General features: G+C 42.4%; 1 protein-coding gene across 7 annotated transcripts in view; it reads right to left on the bottom strand.

The window, feature by feature from the left end:
* Window positions 1-27,406, bottom strand: part of LOC147121106 (transcriptional-regulating factor 1-like) — a 279,913-nt gene that overhangs the window by 145,377 nt on the left and 107,130 nt on the right. For all 7 annotated transcript variants that reach the window (XM_085980821.1, XM_085980823.1, XM_085980826.1 and 4 more), the window contains exon 2: window positions 8,789-8,840. The gene's annotated coding sequence lies outside the window, so the exon portion shown is untranslated. The remainder of the gene's footprint in view (window positions 1-8,788; window positions 8,841-27,406) is intronic.

Below are 27,406 nucleotides of genomic sequence, written 5' to 3'. Positions count from 1 at the left end.
TTGGTAATCTACATTGGTAACTATCTGAAAAGTGGGAGACAGAGTAGGGATAAAGGGAACCTTCTCATATTGGTGCTGTGGCAAATGCTGTTCCCAGGGATGTATAGCAGGGCCTCCAGTTTTCACCATATATATTAATGTCTTCCATGAAGGAATTGAGTTGTATATCCAGGTTTGCAGATGACACTAAAGGAAAAACACTAAGTTGTGTAGATGGAAGCAGGAAGTTAAAGGGGCATAGACAAACTGAGTGGCTAAATCTATGGCAGATGGAATTCAATGTAGGGGAGTGTGAGGTTCTGAGTAGAACAAACCAGAATTTATTTTAAAAAATAAATGGAGACTAGAATCTGTGGAGAAGCAAAAAATGTAGATGTCCAAGTACACAAATCACTAAAAGCTAGTTCACAGGTACAAAAAACAATTAAATAGACTAATGGAATGTTGGCCTTTATCTCTAGGGAGTTGGAATAGGAAAGAGAGGAAGTGATGCTTCAGTTGTACAGTTCTCTGATTAGATTTCATCTGGATTACTAATTTCAGTTGTGGGTACAGCACCTCAGGAAGGATATATTGGCCTTGGAAGGAGTACAGCGCAGATTCACCAGAATGATACTGTGGCTTGAAGAGTTAAATTACAAGGACAGCTTGCATAACTTTGGTCTGCATTCTCTTGAGTTTAGGAGTTAAGGGGGTGATCTAATTGAGGTCTTTAAAATTATATTCTAACTACCAATTGCAGTACAAAGCACAAGGAAAGGGTATGTGATCCTTCAGTCTTAAGCAACGTGCCCATGTTCAAGTACAGTAATCTGTCCCAAGATGCCTAATTTTATGATGGCGGTGAAGTGAACAATAAAAATTCCAAGAAAACATATCTTCTGACCCCAAAAGGTAATTCAGCAAAGCACTGGAATACAACTGATTATATTCCAGTTTAAAAAACAAAAGCACCATCATTTTTACCAGATTATTTGCTAGCATCCATTTATGCTTCCCCTCTTCTTGCCAATTTTCTTTCTTTCTTCTTCTGAATGCTTCAACTCCTTGCCAGATAGGGTTCCACAAACAGTGCACCCCTTTAGTACTTATCCAAAGTGGCCTTTATTCAAATGTGAACCGTGACTCTGAATGTCAGTAAGCTATTTCACATGGGGTGCATCACAATTTGGCTTTCATCTGATATTCAAACATGCCCACTCCCAGTAGGGGTTGCTAACTAGTGGTGAACAACAGGAGGTTTGACCAGTTCCCTCTCCCTGACTCAATAACCCTGAAGCCTATTGTACCAAACCTACAGAGTTAAAAAAAACTCAGCACAAACAAGGAAACAAGCTTCTTTGCATGGCTCAGCTATTCAATGATCACACCTCTATCATCTCCTGTCAACCTCTTTTTTTTAATGATAAAAAGAGTTTCTTTTTCTACAGAACTAAAGCCTTTTATCTCTGGTATCATCTTCGTAAATCTCTTCATTACCCTCTCTATTGGTTAACTGCAGTCGAACCAATGGCACGTTTAGGGTATAGGGCTTAGAATTCCAATAAGTCATCTGGGTTAATGGTTTGATCATGTAGAATTCAATTAGCACCTAAAACAAACCGCTGTTCCTTCATCGTCCCTGGGTCAAAATGCTCAAACTCCCTCCATAACAGCACTGTGGGGGTACCTTCAACACGTGGACTGCAGCGGTTCAAGGTGGTGGCTCATCACCACCTTCAAGGGCAATTAAGGAAAGGCAATAAATGCTGGCCTTGCCGATGCCACCCACATCCCAGGAATGAATATTTTTTTTAAAACCTATATCCTGACTAATTTCAAAATTTCAACTTGGCCTGACCTTCATTTTGTAATATGGTAAGAAAAAACAACTTTCATTTTAAATCAAGCCATTTTAATATTATACAAAACAAAGAACTCTCCCTACTGCACAGTTTGTGTAGAACAGGTTCAACGTTAGAAATGAGCTTGCTTAGTGGTGCTACTCTCTCCTGAGACACAAGGTGGTGGGTTCAAGCCCCATTCTAGAACATCAGACCATAATCTAGACGGACACGAGTGGAGTGCTACAAAGCCTTGTCTGTCTGAGCAGGTGGATGTAAAATATGGCATGGCATTTTTTTTCCCCAAAAAGCAAGGAGTTCCTCCAGTATCCTGGCCAGCATTCATCCTTCAACTACCACCACCTAAACACGGTAACTGATCATTTTTCCCCAAAGTGTTATGGGAAATTGGTTGCCATGCTTGCCGACATAACAATTGTGACTGCACTTCAAAAGTAATTCATTGGCTGTGAAGTGCTTTGGGACGTGCGAAGGACATGAAAGGCAAGTTCTTCGAGTAATCTATTGATTTGCCAATGTAGCCCAGCATTCTATCTACTTTATTGATTGCTTCTCAAGGACTGGACATAGCGTCACTTGCAGATCTCTTGCAGCCTCTCCCTAGTTCAACATCTTGCGTTATGTCTCCCATTTTTTCTCAATGTGCAACACCCTGCACTTAATCGTTTTGAATTTCAACTGCCATAGTCCTGACCACTTAAAATTTTGTCTAAATCCATCTGTAGTTTCTTGGCTGCTTCATCAAGCTCTACTGCCCTCTATGGTGACGATCCAACCGTGAGATACATCACAACAGAGCTCGAATCTATACTCACACAGCAGCCACCCATGTACAATTGCTGCGCAAGTTACAAAAATGCTATCAAAAAAGGGAATCCTGACTGATTATTCTCCTCCTTAACCAAGGGGCCTAAAGCGGTGTCTGATATTAGAGCTGACAAAAGGTCAAATCGAGAACCTTCCTGGTCTGCAAGGCTCAAATACTTACAAGATAAACTCACTGAACCAGCAGGGCAGCCACAAACTCAGTTTAGTTAATTGTTGGTACACCTAGCACTGATCTGACACTCGCGTAGAATCCTTGAATAGTAAATGCTAATTCCTAGAACAAGCAAATTAAATGAAAATCCTTTCAATTTAAAACTGACAATTACATAGTATTACAATAGTATTTATGGCACAGAAACAGGCCATTCAGCCCAACAGGTCCATGCTGGTGTGTATGCTCGACACAAGCCTCCTCCCACCCTTCTTCATCCAACTCCATCAACATACCCTTCTATTCCTTTCTCCCTCATGGCTTTATCCAATTTTCCCTTAAATGCATCTATGCTAGTCACCTCAACTACTCTATGTGGTAGCGAGTTCCACATTCTAACCACTCTCTGGGTAAAGAAGTTTCCCCTGAATTCCCTATTGGATTTATTAGTGACTATCTTTACATTGATGGCCCTCGTTCTGGTCTCACCCGCAACTGGAAACATCATCTTTACGTCTACCCTCTCGAATCCTTCCATAATTTTAAAGGCCTCCATCAGGTCAACACTCAGTCTTTTTATAGAGAAAAGAGCCCCAGCCTAGTCAATTTTCCCTCAGTTCTGGTATTATTCTCGTAAATATTTTTTGCACCTTCTCCAGTGCCTCTATATCCTGTTTATAATATGGAGACCAGATCTGTTCACAGTACTCCAAGTGTGGTCTAACCAAGGTTCGATACAAATTTAACATAACTTCTCTGCTTTTCAATTCTATCCTCTAGAAATGAACCCCAGTGCTGTGTTAGCTTTTTTTTTTTATAAATGGCCTTATTAACCTGCGTCACTACTTTGTGTATCTGTACCCGCAGATCCCTCTGCTCCTCTACACCATTTAGACACTTACTTTACCAAGGAGTATGTGGCCTCCTTATTCTTCCTACCAAAATGCACCACCTCACATTTATCCATATGCTTATTAACTATATTGAAGTCAATTACACACCCATTCTGCAAATGTATTAATATCTTCCTGTATTTAGTCACATTCCTAATATACAGAAATACCTTCTCACTCAATATGGATCTTGCCATGTTTAAAATCATAAAAGGTTTAGATAGAGTAAATAAAGAGAAACTGTTTCCAATGGCTGAAGGGTTGATAACCAGAAGGCACAGACTTAAGGTGACTAACAAAGGAACCAGAGGCGACATGAAGAAAAACTTTACGCAACGAGTTAGGATTTGGAATGCACTGCCCGATATGGTGGTGGTAACAGATTCAATAGTAGCCTTCAAAAAAGGGAATTGGGTAAAATCTTGGAGGAAAAAATTGCAGGAATATGGGGAAAGAGCGAAGGAGTGGGACTAACTGGATTGCTCTTCGAAAGAGCCGGTGCAAACTCCTTCTGTGCTGTACTAATCTAGGTTTCTATGAAAGCATTGCTCATGGCAAATCAGATGGTATGCTGGTTTGCGAACTACAGTATTACACCATGCAATGCACAGTTTATCGTTTTGCAATGGTGGAGCTGTGCCCCTTTAAGCCCATGGACTCTTGTTATTAAGTAAACATTGCCGCACTTCATTTGGAATTTTATTATTTGATCAAGAAATTTTGCAGATGGGAAAGCCTTTGTAAACTTCAGGTTGAAGGTCAGAAGCATTCAGCAATAAGCAATTGATATTCTTTTCAAATAAACGTGGTTGCAAAGGTCACAAAATTTTTGCTGCTGTTTTCTGTTGTTCTATTCATTTCACCTAATTGGGGTTGTTTTTTTAAAAATACCTTTCTATTAAGTGCAACACCAAGAAAAACAGAGATTGGTATGACAAACAAATCAGACAAGACTTTCCCACCCCCCCCCCCAACAGATGTTGCTTTAGCTGCTGAGTATTTCCAGCATTTTCTGTTTTAATACTAGGCTCACTATGGAGATTATTATATATACTTATTCTAGTGGACCTCCCAGTTCACGCTAAGTTAGACGAGAGCATATTATATCAGGTAATGAAGAACGCATTATTCTAATGTTACGGTTGAGGTGTGTTCATTTAAGGACAGAAGGGAGTGCTGCAATAGTTTATTAAGAGTATTTTAGTTCTTGCTGCCTTCTTGATTTATTTTATGACTGTACCTTTTTTGTATTGAGGTTGTGGGTTGTCTGTTTGTATGTTTTGTGTTTGGCTGGTATAGTTATTTACTTTCTGTGCTCTTATGATTATTTCCGCTTACAGTTTATATTTTAGTTTGTATAACTGTACTGGCCAATTATTGTGCAGAGCCAAAAAGATAATTAAATTGGTGGGGTTGTTGGGGAAAGGGGAGGTAATAGAAACATAGAAGATAGGAGGAGTAGGCCATTCGGCCCCTCGAACCTGTTCCGCCATTTAATGAGATCACGGCTGATCATCCAAATTCAGTACCCTGTCCCTGCCTTCTCCCCATATCGCTTGATCCCCTTCACCTTAAGAAATATATCCAACTCCTTCTTGAATATATTTAATGAATTGGCCTCAACTGCCTTGTGTGGTAGAGAATTCCACAGGTTCACCACTCTCTGGGTGAAGAAATTCCTCCTCATCTCAGTCCTAAATGGCATACTCCTTATCCTTAGACTGTGACCCCTGGTTCTGGACTCCCCCACCATCGGGAACATCACTTCCTGCATCTAGTCTGTCGAGTCCTGTTACTATTTTATAAGTTTCAAGGAGATCCCCTCTCATTCTTCTAAACTCTAGCGAATATAAGCCTAATCGAACCAATCACTCCTCATACGTCATTCCTGCCATCCCAGGTATCAGTCTGGTGAATCTTCGCTGCACTACCTCCATGGCAAGAACATCCTTCCTCAGAGAAGGCGACCAAAACTGCACACAATAATCAAGGTGTGGTCTCACCAAGGCCCTGCACAACTGCAGCAAGACATCCTTACTCCTGTACTCAAATCCTCTCGCTATGAAGGCCAACATACCATTTGCCTTCTTAACCGCCTGCTGCACCTGCATGCTTACCTTCAGCGACTGGTGCACAAGGACGCCTAGGTCTCGTTGCACTTCCCCTTTTCCCAATCTATTGCCATTCAGATAATCTGTCTTCCTGTTTTTGCCACCGAAGTGGATAACCTCGCATTTATCCACATTATACTGCATTTGCCATGCATCTGCCCAATCACCCAAACTGTCGAAATCATACCGGAGTTTCTACATCCTCCTCACAGCACACACGCCCACCCAACTTTGTATCATCTGCAAACTTGCAGATATTACATCTAGTTCCCTCGTCTAGATCATTTATATATATTGTGAATAGCTGGGGTCGGAGCACCAATCCCTGCGGTACCCCACTAGTCATTGCCTGCCACTCGGAAAAAGACCCGTTTATTCCAACTCTTTGCTTCCTGTCTGCCAACCAGTTCTCTATCCAAGACAGTACCTTACCCCCAATCCCATGTGCTTTAACTTTGCACGCCAATCTCTTACACGGGACCTTATAGACTTCTGAAAGTCCAAATACACCACATCCACTGGTTCTCCCTTATCTATTCTACCAGTTGCATCCACAAAAAATTCCAGTAGATTAGTCAAGCAAGATTTACCTTTTGTAAATCCATGTTGACTTTGTCCGATCCCGTCACTGTTTTCCAAGTACTCTGCTATTACATCTTTTATAATGGACTCTAGCATTTTCCCCACTACCGATGTCAGGCTTACCGGTCTATAATTCCCCGTTTTTTCTCTACCACCTTTTTTAAATAGTGGGGTTACATTAGCTATCCTCCAATCCATGGGAACTGTTCCAGAGTCTATAGAATTTTGGAAGATGACCAGCAATGCATCTACTATTTCTAGGGCCACTTCCTTAAGTACCCTAGGATGTAGATTATCAGGCCCTGGGGATTTATCGGCCTTCAATCCCGTCAATTTCCCTAACAACATTTCCCTACAAATATTGATTTCATTCAATTCCTCCCTCTCATTAGACCCTATGTTCCCCGCCATCTCTGGGAGGTTATTTGTGTCCTCCTTTGTGAAGACAGAACCAAAGTATGTATTTAATTGGCCCGCCATTTCTTTGTTCCCCATTATAAATTCCCCTGATTCTGACTGCAAGGGACCTACGCTTGACTTCACCAATCTTTTTCTCTTCACATATCTATACAAGCTTTTACAGTCAGTTTTTATGTTCCCTGCAAGCTTACGCTCAACAAATTCTGTAGTTCATCCATGCGATCTTTAAATGTTTGCCATTGCCTATCCACCATCAACCCTTTAAATAACATTCCCCAATCCATCCTAGCCAACTCGCGCCTCATACCATCATAGTTTCCTTTATTTAAATTCAGGACCCTCGTCTCTGAGTCAACTACTTCACTCTCCATCTTAATGAAGAATTCTATCATATTATGATCGCTCCTCCCCAAGGGGCCTCGCACAACAAGATTGCTAATTAATCCTTTCTCATTGCATAATATCCAATCTAAGATGGCCTGATCTCTAGTTGGTTCCTCAACATATTTGTCCAGGAAACCATCCCGTATACACTCTAGGATATCCTCCTCCACGGTATTGTTACTAATTTGATTAGCCCAATCTATATGTAGATTAAAGTCACCCATGTTAACTGCTGTGCCCTTATTGCACACGTCTCTAATTTCCCGTTTAATGCCATCCCCAACCTCAGCATTACTGTTTGGGGGTCTGTATACAACTCCCACTAATGTTTTCTGCCCCTTGGTATTTCTCAGCTCTGCCCATACAGATTCCACATCATCAGAGCTAATATCCTTCCTTACTATTATGTTAATCTCCTCTTTAACCAGCAATGCTACCCCATCTCCTGTACACATTTTCTTCAGGCATGGTAAGGGAGAGATTGAGCAGAGATCGTCAACCTTGACTTGGTGGCACAAGGGAGCATATTCAGGTATTGCATTTGAGAGTAGAGCAATCTCAGAGATGAACTCAAATGAGCTGGGCCTGGTCTCCTGCACAGCTCCAGCATACAACTAAACAGCATTTGGACGGAACAGGGTAGTTGGAAGCTTGATTTAGAGTCCGCTCACTTGGTGGTTGAACGTGGGGCCTGGGGCGGAAGAATGGGCTGAAACACTGATGAGTGACTTTAGGAACTGTAACAGAGACAGGAAATGCAGGACAAGGCAAGCATTTGGTTAAATGCAAGAAAGGAAATGCTTTTGGCCAGCAGCAATGTCCCGGAATACATGCTGCGCTTTAACTGTCTGGATTTGCAATCAATCTACCAAACTATATATCATGCAGGAATAGTCTTGGAGATAGTCAGGCAGGGAAAGAATCAGCATTGTAGCAAGTTGATCTGGAGATGGCATAATCTGCTTATTGTACTATACTGTAACATTCTTTTTAAAAAAGGGAAATCAAATAGTGGACTCACTTCAATTTGAAATCAAGGCATTGCAAATGCAAACAATTCTGAAACTGCTAAAATGCAGCACACATAACTTGTAATAACCCAGGCTCAAAGAACCTGGATTCTCCAGTTCCAAGACAACCTCTGAAATCGTGGAAAATTTGTACAGACCTTCACAAGATGGAGTCTTTTGATGCAGAAGTGCACAAGCCTGTAAAAAGCCTGTAAACCACCTGTCAATTGTGACAACGCCCAAGGATGTTAATTTGATTCCTTAAAAAGTCAAATTATAAATTTTGATTTGAGTGTTTAAAAATAAAATTTTAGCAGCCAAAAAAAAGCTGTGGGTTTGAGTTGAGTTCATTAATTCAAGTACTATGCTCTGAGGTTTTTATTTTAAAGCTGTAACCATAGAACATACTCCCTTGTAAAAAAAAAGCAGAACTCGTAATGTCTAACACTTTTTCAACTACTGCAAGTTTCATTACGAGATACAGAAATTGCGTTTTCATACTCGGCCAGGCACAACTTAACAGTTTGTGCAATAATACTGGAAAAGAGAGAATGTTTCTACTCACTCTACAGGAGCCTGGGTCTGATTGCTTTGGTTCTGAATGCTGTGTACCAAGTCTAGAGAATAAAAAAGAAAATATTTCATTAATACTCCAGAAACATAGTATATAATCAGTAGAGCTGCTGTGAGGATCAATCTTAAATCAAATCACCTTCATAGCAATCTTCAGTGGATGCATGACAAATGAATTTCCCTTGGCCTATGTCACCCCTGTGCATTAGATCATTCAAGTAGATGACTGCATATAGATGCTTTACTAATGGTATTACAGACAAAAAAAATTTAACTTGCCTCAAGCCAAGTAGTTCACTCAATGATTAAGTGTTGGACATTTGATTTAATAAGCATGAAACATTTAAATAATACTCCATAGGCAACTCATAAAAAATGTATTTGCACCTTCTCCCATCTTCAGTTCCCCAGAATCTTCCAGTTCCCTATATCAATTAGGAAATGTTACTTCCCAGTTATTTTTAAATCCAACAGTCATCCCAGCATGATGAGCTAAAAAGTAAAGGCATAACTGGTGCTAACCGGATGGGCCAAACAGCCAGTTTCTTTATTGTAACATTAAGAAATTAAGAAATAGAAGCAGGTGTAGGCTATTTGGCCCTTCGAGCCTGCTCCACCATTCAATAAGATCTGGCTGATCTACCTCAACTCCACTTTCCTGCACTATCCCCATATCCCTTGGTTCCCTTAATATCCAAAAATCTATCGCTCTCTGTCTTGAATATAATCAACGACTGAGCCTCCACAGCCCTCTGGGGTAGAGAATTCCAAAGATTCACCACCCTCTGAGTGAAGACATTTCCCCTCATCTCAGTCCTAAATGGCCGACCCCTTATTCTGGGACAGTGACCCCTACTTCTAGACTCACCAGCCAGGGGAAGCATGCTCCCAGCATGTACCCGGTCAAGCCCTTTAAGAATTTTAGATGTTTCAATTAGATCACCTCTCATTCTTTTAAACTCTAGGGAATATAAGCCTAGTCTACTCAATCTCTCCTCAGAGAACAATCCCACCCCCTGCATCCCATGAATCAGTCAAGTGAACCCTCCAAGGCAAATATATCCTTCCTTAGGTAAGGAAACCACAACTGTACACAGTACTCCAGGTGTGGTCTCACCAAGGCCCTATATATGCAATAAGACTTCTTTACTCTTATACTCCAATCCTTCTGTAATAAAGGCCAACATACCATTTGCTTTCTCAATTGCTTGCTGTACCTGCATGTTAACTGTAAGTGATTCTTGTACAAGGACACCCAGGTCCCTCTGAATAACATTTCCAAATCTCTCCATTAAAAAAATATTCTGCTTTTCTATTTTTCCTACCAAAGTAGGTAACTTCACATCTGTCCACATTATATTCCATTTGCAATGTTCTTGCCCACTCACGTAACCTGTCTATATCCCTTTGCAGCCTCTTTGCGTCCTCCTCACAACTGACTTTCCCAACTAGCTTTGTATCGTCTGCAAACTTAAATGAGGGGACCGAGTATAATATATCCAAATTATATGGATTGTAAACAGCGGAGGCCCAAGCACTGATCCGTGCAGTACCCCATTAGTTACAGACTGCCAACCTGAAAATCATAGAATCATAGAAATTGACGGCAGAAAAGGAGGCCATTTGGCCCATTGTGTCTGCACTGATCAAAAAAGAGCGATCCAGCCTAACACCACTTTCCAACTCTTGGTCCGTAGACTTGCAGGTTACGGCACTTCAAGTGCATATCAAAGTACTTTTTTTTTTTTTAATGCGACGAGGGTTTCTGCCTCTACCACCCTTTCAGGCAGTGAGTTCCAGACCCCCACTAAGTAAAAAAGTTCTCCTCAACTCCCCTCTAAACCTCCTACCAATTATTTTAAATCTATGCCCCCTGGTTATTGACTTCTCTGCTAAGGGAAATAGGTCCTTCTTATCCACTCTATCTGGGGCCCTCAATTTTATACACCTCAATTAAGTCTCCCCTCAGCCTCCACTGTTCCAATGAAAACAACCCCAACCTATCCAATCTTTCCCCATAGCTAAAATTCTTCAGTCCTGGCAACATCTTTGTGAATCCACTCTGTACCCTCTCTAGTGCAATCACATCTTTCTTGTAATATGGTGACCAGAACTGTACTGTCGCCTTATCTGAGGAAGGGTGTTCTTGCCATGGAGGGAGTGCAGCGAAGATTCACCAGACTGATACCTGGGATGGCAGGAATGACGTACAAGGAGAGATTGGTTCGATTGGGCTTATATTCGCAGGAGTTTAGAAGAACGAGAGGGGATCTCATTGAAACTTATAAAATTCTAACAGGACTAGATGCAGGAAGGATGTTCCCGATGGCGGGGGAGTCCAGAAACAGGGGTCACAGTCTAAAGATAAGGGGTAAGCCATTTAGGACAATGATGAGGAGGAATTTCTTCACCCAGGGAGTGGTGAACCTGTGGAATTCTCTACCACAGAAGGCAGTTGAGGTCAATTCATTAAATATATTCAAGAAGGAGTTAGATATATTTCTTAAGGCTAAAGGGGTCAAGGGATATGGGGAGAAAGCAGGGACAGGTTACTGAATTTGGATGATCAGCCATGATCTCATTAAATGGCGGAGCAGGCTCAAGTGGCTGAATGGCCTACTCCTGCTCCTATCTTCTATGTTTCTATGTACGCAGTACTCCAGCTGTAGCCTAACTAGTGTTTTATACAGTTCTAGCATAACCTCCCTGCTCTTATATTCTATGCCTCGGCTAATAAAAGAAAGTATCCCATATGCCTTCTTAACCACCTTATCTACCTGTCCTGCTACCTTCAGGGATCTGTGGGCATGCACTCCAAAGTTCCTCTGTTCCTCTACATTTATTGTCTGTTCCCTTGTCTTGTTAGCCCTCCCCAAATGCATTACCTCACACTTCACTGGATTAAATTCCATTTGCCACTTTTCTGCCCACCTGACCAGTCCATTGGTATCTTCCTGCAGTCTACAGCTATCTTCCTCACCATCAACCACCGCGCCAATTTTTGTATCATCTACAAACTTCTTAATTACGCCCCCTACAATCGAGCCTAAATCATTGATACATAGCACAAAAAGCAGGGGACCTATACTGAGCCCTGTGAACCCCACTGGAAACAGCATTCCAGTCACAAAAACAGCCATTGACCTTTACCCTTTGTTTCCTGCCACTGAGCCAATTTTGGATCCAACTTGCCACTCTTTGGATTCCAAGGGCATTTACTTTGTTGACCAATCTGCCATGTGGGACTTGGTCAAAGGCCTTGCTAAAATCCATGTTGACTACATCAAATGCACTACCCACATCAACCCTCGTTACCTCCCCAAAAAATTCAATCAAGTTAGTCAGACACGACCTTCCCTTAACAAATCCATGCCAACTGCCCTTGATTAATCCGTGCCTTTCTAAATGATTTATACTGTCCCTCAGAATTTTTTCCAATCATTTTCCCACCACCGATGTTAGGCTGACTGGCCTGTAATTACTCGGTCTCTCTCTTTTTAAACAATGGCACACGTTAGCAATCCTCCAGTCGTCTGGCACCACACCTGTAGCCAGAGAGGATTGGAAAATGACGATCATGACTCGCTTATTCCTACTCTCTGTTTAATGTCCGTTAACCAAACTTCAATCCATGCTGATATATTACCCCAATCCCATGAGTCCTAATTTTGTGCAATAACCTTGTGTGGCACCTGATCGAATGCTTTTTGAAAATCCAAATACACCACATCCACTGGGTCCCCCTTATCTATCCTGCTAGTTACAACCTGAAAAAAAACTATTCGATTTGTCAAACACAATTTCCCTTTCATAAATCAGTGTTGACTCTGCCCGATCATATGATTTTGTAAGTGCCCTGTTACCACGTCCCTAATAACAGATTGTAGCATTTTCCCCATTGTCAGGCTAACTGGCCTATAGTTCCCTTCTTTCTTGAATAGAGGGGTTACATTTGCTGCCTTCCAATCCACGGGGACCATTCTAAAATGTAGGAAATTCTGCAAGATCAAAACCACTATCTCTGCATCCACCTCTTTTAAAACCCTAGGATGTAGGCCATCAGGTCCAGGGGGTTTGTTGGCTTTTAGTCCCATTAATTTCTCCAGTACTATTTCTTTACTAATACTAATTTACTTAAGTTTCTCACTCTCACTAGACCTTGGTTCCCCACTATTTCCGGAATGTTTCTGTGTGTCTTGTACTATGAAGACAGATACCAAGTATTTGTTTAATGTCTCTGCCACTTCCTTATTTCCCTTACAAGTTAGAGACCAGAGAAATTATAAGGGACCCATGTTTACTTTCCCCAATCTCTTCCTTTTTACATACCTATAGAAGCTTTTACAATCTGTTTTTAGGTCTCTTGCTAGGTTACTCTCATTCAATTTTCTCTCTCTCAATTTTGGTCGTGTTTATTTGCAACACCCCGCCCCCCCACCCCTCCCCCTTGGAGGGCAAAACACACCCAACAGTTTGTCTGGAATGAGTCATTTGATCTTGCCTGCTGTAGACAACCCTGCAATGTGTAATTTGATCCAGTCTAGAATCGGACATACGATGGAATGTGGAAGTCTAGTTAGCTTTGTGAAGATCCTGTTAATATTCTGTACTTGTAATTATAGTTGTCCTTGGCTAGTAAAATAAAAGACTTTATACGCAAATTAGTGAGTTAGTTAATTCTTCAGAATCATATGTTTCTTTTCCCTTCTGGAAGTGATAAAAATTGTTTAATTCTGAATAAAGGGACCATGTGTTTGGTCAGTAGGGTGCAGGCGTTTTGCTCCGAAGTGCTGTTCATAAGGTTTCCTCGGAGTTTGTAGCTCTGGATTGTTGCAGCTTGAACTGCAGGTTCAGGCCAGAACCATGTGTGGGAGCCAAGTGCAGTGTGGCTGGAACGCTGAGCTGGTGCGCTCATGAACATGTGGTTGGTAATGGCGGCGCCCAGTACCCGTGCGTGAACCCTGCGCCAGGCCGGATAGCACAAGAGGCGGCAGAGCGAGCAAGGACACAAGCTACGACACCACCAAACCCCAGGGTGTTCACGCGCAGCTTGCAGTGTGTGAGGATCCCAGGGTTTGATGGTGTCTGGGCTTGTGTGTCCTTCTGCGCATACGCCGTTCTGGTGGGGGCGGGCAGTTTTTAGGCCCCGCCCCCACATGGGCTCTTGCACAGAAGGACGCGCAAATAAATCAGTAATTAATTTCTTGGTCATCCTTTGCTGAATTCTAAAATCCTGCCAATCCTCAGGTTTACTACTATTTTTGGCAACACTACAAGCCTCTTCCTTTAATCTAATACTATCTTTAACTTCTCGTTAGCTATGGTTAAACCCATTTTCCTGTGGGATTTTATTCCTTAAGGGAATGTATATTTGTCACGAATTATGAATTGTTTCTTTAAATGTTTGCCATTGCTTATGTACCATCATATCTTTTAATCTAGTTTCCCAATCTACTTCAGCCAACTTGTCCCTCATACCTACGTAGTTTGCTTTGTTCAGATTTAAGACCCTAACTAAATCACTCTCCAACTCAATATAAAAGTGTATCATATTATCATCACTCTTCCCCAGAGGTTCCTTTACTACAAGGTTATTAATTAACCCTGTCTCATTTCACAATACTAGATGTAAAACAGCCGGTTCCCTAATTGGTTCCTCGACATTTATCTAGAAAACTATCCTGAATGCATTCCATGAACTCATCCTCCGCACTATTACTGCAAATTTGGTTTGCCCAATCTATATGAAAATTGAAGTCCCCCCACAATTACTGCATTACCCTTGTTACATACACCTCTAATTCCTTGATTTATACTGTGCCCAACACTACAACTACTCTTATGGTGCCTATTAAACCATTCCCACTAATGTTTTCTGCTCCACCTAAAGTGATTCTACATCTTGATTTTCTGAGCCAAGATCCTTTCTCCCATCCTTTATCATCAGGGTTACCCCCCTCCTTATCCATTAAGCCTCTCTCTTCTTAACTTCAAGTATCCTGGAATACTTATTTCCCAACCATGGTCACTCTACAACCATGTCTCCGTAATGATGGCTATGAGATCAAACTCATTTATTTCGATCTGTGCTATTAACTCATCTATTTTGTTGCGAATGCTTCACGCATTTAGATAGTGCCTGTAGCGTTAACATTTTTCCCGGATGTCACCTTAATCACTAATGCCCGATTACTTTTGTTAAACTCTCTTTCCCTTCCTGACCCACTGCTTATCTTACCCAAATCTCTACTCTGCTCTACAAAACCTTGACATTTCTCTTGCTGCTTTTGAATTTATCCTTGCCCAAATCCTCCTCCCCCCACCTTCATTAGTTTCAAGCCCAATCCATCACCATAGTTATTCGATTTCCGAGGACACTGGTCCCAGCCCAGCTTAAGTAGAGCCTGTCCCAACAGAACAGCTCCCTCTTTCCCCAGTACTGGTGCCAAGTACCCCACAAAGTGAAACCTGTCTCCCACACCACTCAGCCATGCATTTAACCTTCTAATCTGTATGCCACTATGCCAATTTGCGCATGACTCATGTAACAACCCAGAGATCATTACCTTTGAGCTTCTCCATTTTAATTTCGACCCTAGCTCCACAAACTTTCTCAGCAGAACCTCATTCCTAGTTCTACCTATGTCATTGGTTCGGATTTGGACTACGACAACTGGATCCACCCCCTCCCACTCCAAGTTCTTTTCCAGCCACAAGGAGATATCCTTAATCCTGGCACTGGGCAGGCAACACAGCCTTCAGATCTTCCAGTCACGGCTGCAGAAAACAGTATCTAGGCCCCTGAATATACTGTCCCCTACCACAACAACATTCCTCTTCACTCCCCCTACTTGAATGGCCTCCTGTACCACGGTGCCGTGGTCAAGTTGTTCATCCACACTGCAGACATTGCCCTCATCCACACAGACAGCAAGAACCTCATTCCTGTTGGTTAAGAGCAAGGGCCGAGGCTCCTCCAGCACTGCACTAAGGGTCCCCTTACCTGCCTGAGTCGCAGTCACATCCTCCTGTCCATGAGCACTAACCAGATTGGTACCACAACCTAACTTAGGGGTGTGACTACCTCCTGGATTTAAGTGTCCAGATAACTCACCTGATCCCTGATGCCCCACAATGTCTGCACCTTGGACTCCAGCTCAACATCTCTGAGCTGAAATTTCTCGAGATGCAGACACTTACTGCAAATGTGGTTGTCCAGGATCACGATGCTCTCCACGAACTCTCACACGCTGCAGTTGCGGCACACCTCCAGCACTGCCATCCCTATCTGACCTTGTTTTATTTATTTAATTAAGCAAAGTTTATGTATTTAATCAACTTAATTCTTAGTTTTTAAACAAATTACTTTATCTAGTTTAAGTTATAGGTAGATTAAATTAAATATTTACCTGTAACACGAATCACCAAGTATTGGAGGCAAAATGCCTCATTTTATCATTTTAAAATGTTGGAAGTCTGAAATGACAACAGAAAATACACAGCAGGTGCATCATCTATAAACAGAAAAGATATTTTTATTTTCAGGTGACAAAACCAACCTAACAAGGTGTAGACCGGAAATCTTAACCTATTGTTTCTCTTTTCAAATGCAGATAGCTCTGTGTATTTCTACCATTTCGGGTTTTTATTTCCGTGGACAATGTTTTGTAGTTATTACTCAGTTTTTACGTTCTTCTTCAGAATATCTCTTAACTGGATACAAGCACGAACCCACTTCAGTACTGATTTGCAAACAGAATTTTATTATGGTAAATTGCTGGTTGGGAAGACAGTCTAACCTCATAAAAGTGCTTGGCTCAATGTAACTTTGCTGTCACCTTGCATTCCTTTTTGGGCACGGCAGCTCTCTCTATGAGCACCTTATTGGGATGTCTGTAAGCATGTCACTGGAGGATTAAAAAATTAAACCGATCTACGCTTTCATAATCTACCTCTTGACTTTGGGGTCTGTAAAATTTAAATTAAGCCCCAGAAGTGTGACATGAGGCTTTACTGGAGTGTTTTTCTTATAATGTAAAACAAAATCTACTTCAGCGGATAGGGTGACCTCATGACTTTTAAGGGAGACAACTAGAAGTGATTTGTGCCAGTGAAGCTCACCAATGAAATATCTACACCTACCCATTATTGCCAAACACTTCTTTAAAAAAGGTCACATGTAGCACATTGCATTACAGTGATAGACCCTTTTAAAATTGCCTTAAGCATCTGAAACTGGTATTACAGTTCATATGTATGAAAGACTGATTTCCTGTACAAATATTAAGAAAACAATGCATCATTTCCTCAGAGTTGCACTAGAGTCTCAACTTCAATGCTATCCTCAAGTCCTGGAGTAGGGCTTGAACCCACAATCTTCTGGCTGAGACAAAAGTGCTAACAATCAAGGCAAACTGACAGTCTATGTACATCAATCAATAATATTTTACCCACCCAAAACAATTTCCGTTTGTTTTTTTTACGAGTGTATTATCCAGCTTTGATTATTCTCAAGTGTTCACAACGCTTCTAGCAGCAACGGCAGCTGAAAGAGTGAGTGTGTGAGTGTGAGTGTGAGTGTGAGGCCTGGTCTCCAATCGACGTACATCCCCTTGACATTGGACCAAGACCTTGCTCTGTCAAGCCCACGTTAAAAGAATTCACGCACAGGCATCTTCCACCCTTTAAAATGAAGTTCGGGACCTGGAACATCAGGACCCTCATGGACAACCCCAACAGTGATAGACCGGAATGCCGTACTGCAACCACCGTCTGCCCCACCTGTGGCAGAGACTGTAGGTCCCGCATTGGACTCATCAGTCACCCGAGAACTCATTTTTCGTGTGGAAGCAAGTCATCCTCGGTTCCAAGGGACTGCCGAAGAAGAAGATACTCACAAAAACAGTAAGCAGAAGGCCAAGAAGAAATTTCTTTGCACAGAGAATTGATGGAGCACAGAATGCTTTGCCACAGGCAGGCGATTGAAGAGCAGCCCTGACAGTACAATTGCCAATTTAGTGCAAAATTTGGGGCCGTTTTGCATTGTAGGCTTATGCTCAAGAGGGAATGGTGTCGAGACTCCTCAAACTCATTTCCCAGTGGACCATTACCGGTAACAAACATCCCATCAGCTTGGGTCAGATTTGAGTCTGGACCTGAAAGGCAAAAGGTGCTAAACCACTGCCCAATACCAATTTGTTTTGCTATTGCAGCCAATGACAGTCTGTTGGTGTCAAATACAGCACTTCAATGTAAAATGGCAGAAATTAATAACCAAATGCATTGCCAGTCCAGTTTAAGTCAACCCCCCGACACTTTAGTGGGCCTAATAAGGGCAGTAAAGTACAGTGAGGAGTATTGTTTCAATGAATGCCAGTCTGGCCAGGGAGACACAGAAATAATCTAGTCAATACATCAGTCAACACACTTGCTGCTTTGAAAAGTAGCCCATTTTGTTTCCATTCGGTCTTGCTGCCGTATAATCATTCCCCACACCCCTCCAATTTTCTTCCCTCACCCCTCTTCTTCTGAAGGTAGTGGCTTACACTGTAGTATCTTCCAAGGTTACCAACAGCACCTTCAACTCGGGCTCATTCTTTAAGGAACCTGGACAGCAAGTGGCACTCAATTTTGACCATAGACAGGAGATAATAGGGAGAAATTACAACTTACCATCCAATACATTTTTCCATGCAAAAGCTGGCTTCTTGAGCATCCCTGATTTTAATCGCTCCATCATTGGCAGCCATGCCTTCAGCTGCCGAGGCCCTAAGCTCTGGAATTTCCTCCCTAAATGTCTTCGCCTCTCTACCTCTCTCTCCCCTTCTTTAAGACACCCCTTAAAACCACGTTTTTAGTCACTTGTCTTAATATCTTACGTGGCTCAGTGTCAAATTTGGTTCGATAACACTCCTGTGAAGCGCCAAAGGACGTTTTACTACCTTAAAGACGCTATATAAATGCAAGTTGGTGTTGTTGTTATTGAGGGTTTGGGTAGGCAGGGGGAAGACAAGAGAATGTGAGTGGATGATCCATATCGGCCTACTCCTGACGTCCCCACCACCACAGAAGCCATTCTTCAGCCAATTCGATTCACTCCATGTCATATCAGGAAACATCTGAGCACACTGGATACAGCAAAAGCTATGGGCCCAGACAACATCCCAGCTATCGTGCTGAAGAATTGTGCTCCAGAACTAGCCGTGCCTCTAGCCAAGCTGTTCCAGTACAGCTACAACACTGGCATCTATCCGACAATGTGAAAAACTGCCCAGGTATGTCTTGTTCACAAAAAGCAGGACAAATCCAATCCGGCCAATTACCACCCCATCAGTCTACTCTCAATCATCAGCAAAGTGATGGAAGGTGTCGTCGATAGTGCGATCAAGCAGCACTTACTCACCAATAACTTGCTCACTGATGCCCAGTTTGGGTTCAGCCAAGACCACTCGGCTCCCGACCTCATTACAGCCTTGGTCCAAACCTGGACAAAGGAGCTGAATTCCAGAGGTGAGGTGAGAGCAACTGCCCTTGACATCAAGGCAGCATTTGACCGAGTCTGGCATCAAGGAGCCAGAGTAAAACTGAAGTCAATGGGAATCAGGGGGAAAATGCTCCACTGGCTGGAGTCATACCTAGCACAAAGGAAGATGGTTGTGGATGTCGAAGGTCAATCATCACAGCCCCAGGACATCGCTGCAGGAGTTCCTCAGGGCAGTGACCTCGGCCCAACTATCTTCAGCTGCTTCATCAATGACCTTCCCTCCATCATGTCAGAAGTGGGGATGTTCGCCGATTACTGCACAGTGTTCAGCACCATGCGCAACTCCACAGATAATGAAGCAGTCCATGCCCGCAGGCAACAAGACCTGGACGATGTTCAGGCTTGGGCTGATAAGCAGCAGGTAACATTCGCGCCACAGAAGTGCCAGGCAATGACCATCTCCAACAAGTGAGAGTCTAACCACCTCCCCTTGACATTGAATGCCATTACCATCGCCGAATCCCCCACTATCAACATCTTGGGAGGTCACCATTAACCAGAAACTTAACTGGACCAGCCACATAAATACTGTGGCAATAAGAGCAGGTCAGAGACTAGGTATTCTGTGGCGAGTGTCTCACCTCCTGACTCCCCAAAGCCTTTGTACCATCTACAAGGCACAAGTCAGGAGTGTGATGGAATACTCTCCACTTGCCTGGATGAATGCAGCTCCAACAACACAAGAAGCTCAACACCATCCAGGACAAAGCAGCCCACTTGAATGGCACCCCATCCACCACCTTAAACATTCACGGTCTCCACCACCGGCGTACCGTGGCTGCAGTGTGTACCATCAACAAGATGCACTGCAACAACTCGCCAAGGCTTCTTCGGCAGCACCTCCCAAACACGTGACCTCTTCCACCTAGAAGGACAAGGGCAGCAGGTGTATGGGAACACCACCACCTCCAAGTTCCCCTCCAAATCACACACCATCCTGACTTAGAAGTATATCGCCGATCCTTCGTCATTGCTGGGTCAAAATCCTGGAACTCCCTACCTAACAGCACTGTGGGAGTACCTTCACCACATGGACTGCAGCAGTTCAAGGTGGCGGCTCACCACCACCTTCTCAAGGGCAACTGGGGATGGGCAATAAATGCTGGCATTGCCAGCGACACCCTGATCCCATAAACAAAAAAAAAGCATGAGGCACAGCACTGGGCTTAGTTGTGATGGACCACAATAGCTGGTAAACTCCAAACATTCAATGTCCACTTTAGGCATGTTACTTGAAAGATGCAACAGCATATTGTGGTATTTCGGGAGGCAGAATGCATTGGTACACGAACTGGATTCTCCATAAATGGAATTACTGTCATCAGCTGTGACAAAATGGTGGTTAAGCCAGAAAGAAACATTCGAGCTCTTCTTGGCCACTCTCTCTCACTCCTTAGTGGTGAATTTTGCTGAAAAGATTTTCAACTGTAGATAATGCATAAGGAACAAAAGAAATGATGGGGGAAAAATTATTTAATATAAACTTGCAATACTTTAAATGTAGATGCCAATTTCATGCTCACATTTTCATGCTGATCTCTAATCTGATGTAGATAAATGCCAACTACAATTAAATTACAATCTTAACACAGGTATCTGGCAACTGTTATCTTGAAGTTATTTTAATTCTTCAACTTTTAAAAAACGTTTCCTTCTCTCCAAGTCCTATTGTTACCTCGGCTCCTTGGCCTATATTCTTTGTTGAGCTTGGGGTAAAGCAGACTGGATTGCATTACAACTGCTGTAAAATCAGAAGTAATGACTAACATTTTTGTGGGGTAGGACTAGTTTTATCACTCTTAACTTCCCCACCACCAACCCCCACCCCACCGAAAGCTGACATGTAGCACTGAACCTCTTCAAAATGGAGACAAAATGCTCATCTTCCGCACCATGTTCTATACAGGAGCAACACTGGCTCAGCTGATTTATGTGGGTTTAACATTTTGGATTTTTGCCTATGCGATCTCTACAGGATTTAGTTTTAAATTAAGTTAGATCATGCTATAATTTTACTTCAGCTTCTATAGGGTCAACTCCAAGGGTCAGTTCTGCTCATATTCCCGAGAAGCATCATGGGCTATCCATAACGATTCAAAACTGAACACAGTACTCCAGATATTAATTCTTCTGTTTTCAATCTTCTGTCTCTCCCATTCTACTTTTCAGTTTCGCATTCTATTCATTTTCCCAAACTTATTAAATACCATCAATCTTTCTAGAGCTCACTTTTTCTTTCCCCAATCGCAATGCAGTTATACTCTGAATTTTGCCATGAGTTGAACCTCATTGTTCGATTCCTCTGATTTCTGTTTCTTTTGTTTTCTGCCAGAAAACAACTCAACTCCACATCGCCTCACAACCTTCTTCCAGACATGAATGCAAGAGCTGTAAGACAGCAGAGTGGCGAGAGCAGCTACCTCCACATGCAGACAGCTTTTGACTAAGCATAGCAGCAAGCAGTCCTTTAGTCAATGGGGTCAAAGAGAAACACTCCATTGGCTGAAATCATACTTAACGTAAAGGAAGATGATTGCGCTCGAAGGCCAATCATCGTGACCACAGGACATCATTGCAGGAGCTTCTCAGGGAAGCACTCTCAGCCCAACCATGTGCAGCGGCTTCATCAATGACCACTTTTCCGTCATAAGGTTAAGAGTGGGCCTGCTTCTCAGGGCAACTAGAGATGGACAATCAGTGTGGCATTGCCACTGTTGCCCACATCCCAAGAACAATTTTTTTTTTTTTTTTTAAATAAACATTCTCTAATGGCATCCCATCCTCGTGCCCTCCTGGATATAATACTTGACCTACAGTTGTTGAGGTGAAGTTATACAACACACATTTCTCTAGAAATGTGAAGGCTGAGGGGTGACCTGATAGAGGTCTTTAAAATTATGAAAGGGTTTGATAGGGTAGGTGTACAGAAGACGTTGCCACTTGTGGCAAGACCAAAACTAGCGATCATAAATATATGGATAGTCACTAATAAATCCAATCGAGAATTCAGGAGAAACTTCTTTACCCAAAGAGTGCTAAGAATGTGGAACTCGCTACCATAAAGAGTAGTTGAGGCGAATAGCATAGATGCATTTAAGGGGAAGCTAAATAAGCACCCGAGGGAGAAAGTAATAGAAGGATATGTTGATACGGGTGGAAGGAGACTTATGTGGAGCATTAACGTCAGCATGACTATTTGGGCCGAATGGCCTGTTTCTGTACTGTAGACTATGTAAATTTATATGAATGCATCCAAATGAAGAACATAAGAATTAGGAGCAGGAGTAGGCCATACGGCCCCTTGAGCCTGCTCCGCCATTCAATAAGATCATGGCTGATCTTCGACCTCAACTCCCCATATCCCTCGATTCCCCTAGAGCCCAATTGCCACTAGTATTATAACATTGCATCAAACAGTTGCAGTTTCTTCTACTCGCTTACCGCAGCTGCATTACAACCATTTTTCACTACCTGAGGTAAATTAGAAAATGATTAAAGTAAAGGCAAACTTTATTTTCACAGAAGTCACAAATAACTTCACAAAATTGAGTTTCCAAAGCCTTATTTGAAATTAATACAGACCTTGCGATGCATACATGGACCTAGGTCAGCTCAGTAGCTAATCATTTCATGCCTCATCACAAAGAGCAAGGCTCCACCATTAACCGACCACAAATTAGATAGGAAGATACACCTGTAAAAGTCACCTTCATTTGAGATCAAATGCATTAATTGGAAAGGTACAAAAACCTATTCTTTAAAAACAAAGTAATTTGGATACATTTGTATTGGTGAGTTTGTCACGAACAACTACAATTATGTAATAACTCCACAAGGAGAGAAGGAAAGGAGAATTTGGCAGTAAACTTTATTCTAGCGTCAGAGCTGGCAATTTGTGACAAACTGAAGCAAGGAGACAGAAGTGTTCGTCGCGGTCACACAAAGTAACAAATAGTTAGTAAAGTTACAGATGTTTGAGCTGGAGCTCTTTACTGATTTTATGCAGAACCTAAGAAATGCCACGGAGCCTCTTCTGGCAGGCCAGGTACAAATTGTACGACCGTATACTTTGACCAATATATTTAATCTCTTGAAGGAAGCAAAAAACCACAATTAAAATCAGCAATGAATTTGAAATTTCACACACGCCAACAAAGTTGACCAAAAACACATCGATCTGGCTTTATTCAACGTGGCGAGTTAGGTAACATGGATGGCAGCAATATCCCAAGAGGACTGGAGCTACAATGTTTTTCACAGTACTTGATTGATTACTTCCACCTGTGATCCTTCTATCCAGTTTATTTCACAAGAACAGCTTGAATGTTTGGTCTGTGTCTCTTGCACAGATGTATTCTTTGTGGAATGTAAATCACCACCAAATAATCTAGCTGGAGGCCAACTAATTATGGCCATATCTTTTTTTAAGCAGTTGAGTAACTTGTTTAAGCCGCATTATTCATATCCTTTGGCATTTTAAAAGCAAGATTCCCAAGATCGCTCAAACCTTTTTTTGCCATTGAGAAAAGACCAAATTCTTTCCGTGCATTCAACGGCTAGGTTCCTGCCCTCTGCAACTCTGCACAGTTCTCTCTGCCTTGCCACCTTCCTGCCTACTTTCAAAAATGTCAAACTATGTCTTCAGTTCCCCATCAGAGTCTTTTATTTCTCCCCCCACACTCAATGTCAACTGTATCCCTTTCCTGCTCACTGTAAAGTGCCCCAATACGTCATCCCACACGAGGCATGCTAGGTTACATAAGAACATAGGAGCAGGAGAAGGCCATTTGGCCCCTCGAGCCTGCTCCGCCATTTAATGAGATCATGGCTGATCTGATCTTGGGCGATCTGATCTTGGGCTCAGCTCCATTTCCCTGCCCGCTCCCCATCACCCTTCACTCCCTTATTGTTAAAAAATCTGTCTATCTCCACCTTAAATATATTCAATGACCCAACCTCCACAGCTCTCTGGGGCAGAGAATTCCACAGATTTACAAACCTCGAGAAGAAATTCCTCCTCATCTCCGTTTTAAATGGGCGACCCCTTATTCTGAAATTTAATGCAGGTTATTGTACCCATGTTCATAACGAGGTATTGAGTTCAAGAATCATTATTGTAACCTTCTCTGAAGGAACTCCGACGCAGTCATTTTTTGCAGAACTGTATATACACACATAGCCCAAACCACCTCAGGAATTCATCCATTCCTGAAATTCATCCTGTACTATTTATTATGCTGTTTGTTACCGATACATACTCTTAATCTCCTACTGTTTTCTTTCTAAGCAGTCTGATCATAGCAGTGCTGTTTATACCTATGATATGGAATCTCATTAAAATAATAGTTGATGCTTACCACAAATGTTATACTACCGTCACTTTTAGCTGTTAGTGTGTATAGTAGTAAACTACTTCCCATCTTCATGACAGAGACATTCATACACCGTAATATATTTACTATCAAGAAAGGCCAGGTGATAATTCCATGCCAATGAAATGGAGTTCATAGCAAGTCCCAATTGCACAAATATCTCACTGTTCCTCATCAAAAATCTCTGAAATAGAGGAACACATTTCCAGGAAAGCATTTAATCTTAAACTGAAAAAGGAAAGAAGCAAACACCTTCAATTTTTTGGCAACAGCTTGTCTCAAAGTGAAAGCACTCCGAAAAGTTATATTGAAACAAATGTATAATTACGCCTTTTGTTATTGATTTCATAGTCGATAGGAAGCTGGTGCTGGTACAGTGTAAGCACAAGCTGGGGATTGGACCAGAATCTACCTTTGGAGCTAAACCACTCCTCTCTTGGCAATAAAGTGCAATGTGTGATCACATGACATGTTCTCTGACTGCCTTCGACATCTGAATTTGAACCTGCACTTCAGAGTCAGTCACTCTTGATGGCGGTTTTATCTCTAGTGCTGTTGGGCAATACCCAAGCAGTACTAGTGCCTCTAACTGGAACAGACATTGCCTCCATGCCTCTCAAGAGCCACATTTGTGTGGATCCCGTCACCTACTATTGGCAGCAATATAAAATGCAGGACTCATAAGAAATAGGAGCAGGAGTAGGCCAATCGGCCCCTCGAGCCTGCTCCACCATTCAATAAGATCATGGCTGATCTGATCCTAACCTCAAATCTATCACTCTCCATCCTACCTGAACCCATGTGATCTCCCAGGAGAGGCGAAAAACCAGATAAAAAACCCAATGGCCAATTTGGGAGAAAAAATCTGGGAAATTCCTCTCCGACCCATCTAGGCGATCGAAACTCTTCCAGGAGATCACTCTGTCCCTATATTTACTACAGTACTTACCTTCTGTAAAGGCGATCGCCACCCCAGCCAGGAACAGGAATAAAACCATCTCCTGAAATCTAACAGAATTAGAACACAAGAAGTAGGAACAGAACCAGGCTACACGGCCCCTGGGCCCGCTCCACTACCCACAGGGCCATGACCATTCCGAACCCAGACTCATGTCCAATTTCCTGCCCGCTCCCCGTAACCCTTAATTCCCTTTACTTCTAGGAAACTATCTATTTCTGTTTTAAATTTATTTAATGATGTAGCTTCCACAGCTTTCTGGGGCAGCAAATTCCACAAACCTACCACCCTCTGAGTGAAGAAGTTTCTCCTCATCTCAGTTTTGAAAGAGCAGCCCCTTATTTTAAGACTATGCCCCCTAGTTCTAGTTTCACCCTTCATTGGGAACATCTTCACCGCATCCACCCTTCACAATCTTATATGTTTCAATAAGATCGCCTCTCATTCTTCTGAACTCCAATGAGTAGAGTCCCAATCTACTCAACCTCTCCTCATATGTCCATCCCCTCATCCCCGGGATTAACCGAGTGAACCTTCTTTGTACTGACTCGAGAGCAAGTATGTCTTTTCTTAAGTATGGACACCAAAACTGTATGCAGTATTCCAGGTGCGGTCTCACCAATACCTTGTATAGCTGCAGCAATACCTCCCTGCTTTTATATTCTATCCCCCTAGCAATAAAAGCCAACATTCCATTAGCCTTCTTGATCACTTGCTGCACCTGCATACTAACTTTTTGAGTTTCGTGCACCAGGACCCCCAGATCCCTTTGTACTACAGTACTTTCCAGTTTCTTGCCATTAAGATAATAACTTGCTCTATGATTTTTCCTGCCAAAGTGCATAACCTCACACTTTCCAGTATTGTATTCCATCTGCCAAATCTCTGCCCACTTACTTAGCCTGTCTATGTCACTTTGCAGGTTTTTTATGTCCTCCTCACTCACTACTTTCCCTCCCATCTTTGTATCATCTGCAAACTTTGATATGTTACACTCGGTCCCCTCCTCCAAATCGTTAATATAGATTGTAAAGAGTTGGGGACCCAGCACTGACCCCTGCGGAACACCACTAGTTACTGATTGCCAGTCTGAGAATGAACCATTTATCCCAACTCTCTGCTTTCTGTTAGAGAGCCAATCCTCCACCCACGCCAGATTATTACCCCCAATCCCGTGATTTTTTATCTTGAGCAATAATCTTGTGTGGCACCTTGTCAAATGCCTTTTGGAAGTCTAAATACACTACGTCCACTGGTTCTCTTTTATCCACCTTGTATGTTACTTCCTCAAAGAACTCAAGCAAATTTGTCAAACATGACTTCCCCTTCATGAAACCATGCTGAGTTTGTCCTATTAAATTATGTTTATCCAAATGTCCCATTACTGTCTCCTTAATAATGGACTCTAACATTTTACCAACCACAGATGTTAGGCTAACAGGTCTATAGTTTCCAGCCTTCTGCCTACTACCCTTTTTAAATAAGGGTGTTACATTAGCAGTTTTCCAATCTGCCGGGACCTTTGCCGAGTCCAGGGAGTTTTGGAAAATTATTACCAATGCATCCACAATCCCTACCGCCACTTCCCTCAAGACCCTAGGATGCAAGCCATCAGGTCCAGGGGATTTATCCGGCATAAGTCCCATTATTTTACCAATGCAAGCCATCAGGTCCAGGGGATTTATCCGGCTTAAGTTCCATTATTTTACCAAGTACCACTTCCTTAGTGATTTTAAT

The sequence above is a fragment of the Somniosus microcephalus genome, chromosome 3 (assembly GCF_052327205.1).
Source record: "Somniosus microcephalus isolate GS21.2 chromosome 3, FLI_Smic_1.0, whole genome shotgun sequence".
Taxonomy (NCBI): Eukaryota; Metazoa; Chordata; class Chondrichthyes; order Squaliformes; family Somniosidae; genus Somniosus; species Somniosus microcephalus.
This window is presented reverse-complemented; position numbering and strand designations above follow the sequence as displayed.